Genomic DNA, 6,000 nt, shown 5'->3' on the forward strand with positions numbered 1-6,000 from the left:
TATTTAGCACACATTCCTCCAATCCTTTGCTCAAATTACCACTGATTTTTTCTTTTCTTAGTCGTAATAACCCACCAATACACCGATAACCAGAAACCGCACGAGTAGACAACCACACAATCCAATCATAAATGGTGGGGCTCTCCCACTTAGCTTGAAGCTACAATTACATAACCTTGGGACCCACCGAGATTCCTTCTCCCCTATTGACATCAGTTGAAAGTGCAACAATACATCCCAAACTCGAAGTCATGTTGCATCCAAATAAAATCCGTGAACCTAGTCATTGCCCATCATGAATCCCCAAATTGTTGTAAACTTTCCTCAAGGCATGTGGCTATCCTACCACAGAACCCATATGCAACTCTGCCACTCTCTCACTTTGGTTAAACCCTCTCCTTTAAGCAAATCCTCGACTGTTGCTTTTCATTCTTGACCTTATAGAAATTCAACCACCGCAAAACACCTCCCGACATTCCCTTCCTCATACTTCACTGCCCGAATATTGCCCTAAGTCAAATCCATACCTATAGCACCTGAATAAATGAGTCGCTACCAACTCTAAACCTCCTAGAAGATCATCTTTCTCGAGCCATCAAGATTAGAAACACCAATTCGATTTTGAACTGTGACACACCGCTATCTCTAACAACCGCTCCTCAAGCACCATTTCGCAACACCCTGCCCCGAAGGCCAAAAATCAAAGAAGACCATAACACCGGGGAACCTTAATGTTTCAACAAGGACGACAATGCTACATCACAATTGAGAATTTCACCTCGCTAGAAGATACCAAGTCTCGTCATTTCATCAACCAAGGCCTGAACATCCATAGTCTGATTGCCTTCCTTCCGCCGGAATTTAAATGCTGAACCTCTAAGCCGGGAATTGAGAAATCCTCCTTTCAAGTCACTCATTGTCGCGGGCCATACATGAGCACCCTACCATTACACCAGCACTGTGTGATTGCAATGCACGAATCATCATTACAATCAGTGCCCCATCTCTAAACCATAAGCAATATCGATTACTAAACTGAAATGATAGAACATCCTTCCGCAAGGCAACGACAATAGCCCGATCAAATAGCAAGGAGAAACATCCTGCACCACATCCACAATACCATTACAATTCCTAGATTCCCAATCGATAACAAGCACTTCACGTCGCATAAGATTGAGTAGGAAGGAAATAAAGGCATAATCCTCAAAGGAAACAAATCGCACAATGAGGAATCAAGAAGGGAAGTACTCCTATCAGCCCTGTAGCCTCTTGAACATAAGTACAGACATCTCTGTACCGATCCGCAAGACTCTACTAGACTTGCTCATGACTCGTGAGACCCAAGTAAACCTAATGCTCTGATACCAACTTGTCACGACCCAAAATCCATAAAGGTCGTGATGGCGCCGAAAACCACTGTCAGGCAAGCCAACAATAATTACTCAATTAGGTTCTCATTTTAATATTTTTGAAATCATATTTTTCCTTCAATTTAAATCGTAAGGAATGGGGATTTACAGAGTAAATAATAATACTTTTAACAAATTCAATACAGAACAACCCATAATCATCCCAAAATCCGGTGTCACAAGTGCATGAGCATTAACTAGGAATATAAAATAAAATACAGAAGGTGTCCGGAATACAAATTGGATAGGAAAAATGTAAATACTCTGAAGGAGACTCTACTGGTTGCGGGTCAACAAATGGAATGCAGCTCACCAAGGTCCCCGCATATATACATGCCTCTGTTCTCACATGGCCTCTACACATATATGTACCTGCACAAAAATGTACAGCAAGTGTAGTATAAGTACGTAAGCAACGTGTAACCAGTAAGTATCTAGCCTAACCCCAAAGAAGTAGTGATGAGGGGTCGACATCGACGCTTACTAGTGGTCCAATAAGGCAAATACAGTAATAAGTAAAACAGATATGGGGCAGAATAAATACGCGAATTAAACAAATATAAATATGTGGTACAGTCTTCCTCTCAACAATAAACTCAACTCTCGATTAGCAGTCACCTCCTCCCTCGGAGTACATATATAGATATACATAATGGACCTCACCAGATGGATCCCCATAATTTAAATCAGGAAAACTCCCAGATACACTGGCCCTTTGTACAATTAATACGCACGAATCCCTAGAAGGATTTTGACAGAAATACCGAGGCATGCGGCCCGATCCTATATAATCCGATATATAACCAAAGATACATCTATTATATATATTGCCAAGGCGAATGGCATGCTCCCATGTGAGTGTGTTACATAATCCTGCCGAGGCGAACGGCCTGATCCCATAAAGTGTGCGCACTGCCGAGGGTCGAACGGCACGAACCATAGATATATCTATCCTGCCGAGGCGAACGGCCCTCTCCCATTAGAATAAGAAAGCTTTTACGGGTCCTTGACCCCAATCACGAAGGGACATGTGAGTTTTAGGAAAGCTTTGGGGAAAGCCCATCGATGAGAACGCATAATGCGGGGGAAATTCATAAGAGAAGTACAATTATTCCGTGGCAAGTCATAAAGTTCATCCAATCTCTACAATAACGAGTCTACCGCTCTACACAAGTCTAGTCTCAAATTTTAACATGTAATAAGGAACCAAATAGGCAAGAGACAACTCAAATAGTACAGTTATAGCATGGCATGAACCTGAGTCTACTCGAACAATAACATGAATATAGCTACGTACGGACTCTCGTCACCTCGTGCATACGTAGCCCACGCAACAAGTAGAAAATATCAATTACAACACCTAGGGGTAGTTTCCCCCTCACAGAGTTAGACAGGAGAGTTACCTCGCTTCGAAATTCCATAACCGGCCTCTCTAACACCTCAAACCGGTGTTCGTCGCTCCAAACTAGTCAATTAAGATGAAACTCAATCAAAATGTACTCTAATACTCATAATTAATCAATTTATAATAATTTCCAGCTCCTCTCAAAAAATCAATAAAGAAATCCTCGGGCCCACGTGCCCGAATTTCAAAACATTTCGAAGATAACTATTACCCATATCCTCACGAACTAAACTACATAATTTATTTCCAATTCCATGTCCAAACTCGTGGTCAAAATCCAAAAATATAAATTTTTAGGTTTTCTATCAAAATCTCACAATTTTTACCAATTTTCATGTTAAAATCTACCCATAATCTATGTATTAAACTCACATTAAGTAGAAATTACTTACCTCACAAATCTAGGTCGAAATCCCCTCCTTGAAAGCTCTCAAATCGCCCAAGAGTGAATGAAAATGTGATAAAAATGGCTTAAGTCCCGTATTAAATGAACCCTCACTACCCAGCAACTTTCGGACCTACGGTGCTTTGGGACGCATCTGCGGTCCTGCACCTGCGGCAAATGCCTCGCAGGTGCGCCTTTCCATCACCAGGCCGGGCTCCATATCTGCGGACAAGGAGGGTCGCTTCTTCTAGTCTAGCCGCACCTGCGACCATGTCTCTCGCACCTGCGCTCACGCAAGTGCGCCCAATCTTCCGCATCTGCGAATTCTGGGCTACCCTCCATTTCTCGATCTGCGACTCGTGGCTCGTACCTGCGAGCCCGCACCTACGGCTGGCCAAGCACAGGTGTGATTATGACAAATCTGGAAGCTTCAGTTGTTACTCCAAGCTTCCGACTTAGTCCGAGCCTCGTCCAATTGATACTCGGGGCCCACGGGGCCCTGCCCGAACATAACAATAAGTTTAGAATCATATAGCGGACTCGCTCGAACTCTTGGAATGCCCGAAACAATATTAAAACTAAGAATCGCACTCCAAAACCAATTGAATCAAACTTATGAATTTCAAGTTCTTCTATTCACTCAAAATGCACTGAAACGTACTTAGACTACTCGGATTGACACCAAATTTTACGCACAAGTCATAATTGATATTACGGACCTACTCCAACTTTTGGAATCGGAATCCGACCCCGATATCAAAAAGTCCACTTCTGGTCAAGCTTCTAAAAAAACCTTCAAAGTTCTAACTTTCGCCAAATGACCCCGAAATGACCTACAGACCTTCAAATCCACATTCGGGCGCGCTCTCAATACCAGAATCAGCATACGGAGCTATTCCCAGACTCAGAAATTCTAACGAACATCGATAACATTGAAATGAACTCCAACCCAAATTTATGAAATCCTTCCAAAATGCCAACTTTCACAATAGGCGCCGAAATATTTTCGGGTCATCCAAAACCCAATCTGGACATACATCCAAGTCCAAAATTATCATACGAATCTGTTGAAACCTTCAAATCCCGATTTCGAAGTCGTTTACTCAAAAATCACCCTATAGTCAATTCCTCCAACTTAAAATTTCCGAAATTAGAATTTGTTTCTTTCCAAATCAACTCTGAACTTCCTGAAATTAAATTTCGACCACGCGTACAAGTCATAATACCTGAAGTGAAGCTGCTCAGGGTCTCAAACTAGTGAAAGACGTGCTAGAGCTCAAAACGACCGATCGGGTCGTTACCCGAACACTGTCCCCTAAAATGTGCCGAAATGATTTTGACAATCTTGTGAATGTTCTGCTCAATTTTTGTGAGATCAGTGATAGGTTGAACATTGAGGGTTTCATGCTTTCTTAGTTTTTATATGTCTTGCTATTTGCCGGTTCCAAACTTGTTGCTCATTCTGTTGTAAGAGATTCCAAAATTCATTTTTCTTCTGAAACATATTTTCAAAATGTTTCTGTGAAGAATACGAACTCAATGACTTCTTGAACTATAAAAAGTAGTAAAAACATAAATATCAATCAATCAACAGCTTTTAAACTTGAAAACTGATGTTTTAAGTTTTAAGAAAATTATTTCTGAGGCTATATCTAGTAGTTAGGCTTCTTATTTCTAAAATTAGATGCTAGCTTCTTTCTGTGCATGCAAATTGATGTTTCTGCCCATAACATGAGCAGAAACGTTTCTTCTCATAGTCAGATGAATCCTTACTGTGATAGAAGTTTTTATTGAGTATGAGATGGCTACAAGGTGTTTGTAGTATCTTCTTGCACCTAAGTTAACAAACAAGGCTTACTGTTGTACTTGGTTATGCACTCTTCAGATGCTGTATGATAAGTGGTATAGATGCCACAGTATTTGAGAAGTTCAAGGTCACAAGATCTGTTGTTATATACACTACAAGTTCTGGAAAATGGGGTAAACGTAGGAAATAAGAAATTTTCTTGAGATTATACTATCTGCATAGTATAAAAAATTAGCTTCTTCTTTAATTGAGAAGTTAACGATTATTCCAACTTATTCATATAGTCCCTTATACTAAAGCATAAGCAATTTTATTGTTTTTTTATATTACAGATTCACAAGGAGATACCAAAAGGCTCAAATTGAAAACTAGAGAAGCATTAAGTTTACCTCGGGGAGAACGTGTTGTGGTGGAGTTTGATTGCTTGGATCCGATTGGCGAAGCACAAGGCCTTCTTGCAGGTGTATGTGGCCTTTTAGCAACTGATTGTACTATATTTCCTATTAGCTTTGAGAGATGGTCGGATATGCGTAAGTCATACTTTAATGACTGCTTTAATAATATTACAAAGGTATAAGCTCTATATCTTTATAACTATATCTCTCTTTTGTCTTTGGTTTTATATTTGTATATAAAAGATGAATTAACCAAGATTTATTTTTGAAGCCTCAATTTTGTTTTATGGCCATTGAGGAAGTTGCACGAGATTATGTTTATTGCTCTATTGCAAAGAAGTAGGCGGCAAGTAGGCAGAAGATGTGGCATGAGTTTGAAGACCCACTTAAAACCAAAGATGAGATTATGGATAATGTTCCAGTAGGTAATACTCGGAATCAATGGACTTTCTTTGTGAACTACCGTTATAAAGAAGAAACTCGGGTATTTTTCTGAAAACTCACATTGAAATGCATAAATATATGATTATTCACTTAGTTTACTGAAATGTATCTTGTTTTTAGAACATGTGTAGAAGAAATGTTTAAAATCGAAA

At 40.0% G+C, this 6,000-nt stretch overlaps 1 protein-coding gene across 5 annotated transcripts in view; it reads left to right on the forward strand.

Moving 5' to 3' along the window:
- LOC138891565 (uncharacterized) overlaps nt 1–5,575 on the forward strand; it is a 41,277-nt gene extending 35,702 nt beyond the window's left edge. For all 5 annotated transcript variants that reach the window (XR_011407930.1, XR_011407935.1, XR_011407932.1 and 2 more), the window contains one exon: nt 5,342–5,575. The gene's annotated coding sequence lies outside the window, so the exon portion shown is untranslated. The remainder of the gene's footprint in view (nt 1–5,341) is intronic.
- Nucleotides 5,576–6,000: the final 425 nt, after the last annotated feature.

This window comes from Nicotiana tomentosiformis, chromosome 5 (genome assembly GCF_000390325.3).
Source record: "Nicotiana tomentosiformis chromosome 5, ASM39032v3, whole genome shotgun sequence".
NCBI classification, from domain to species: Eukaryota; Viridiplantae; Streptophyta; class Magnoliopsida; order Solanales; family Solanaceae; genus Nicotiana; species Nicotiana tomentosiformis.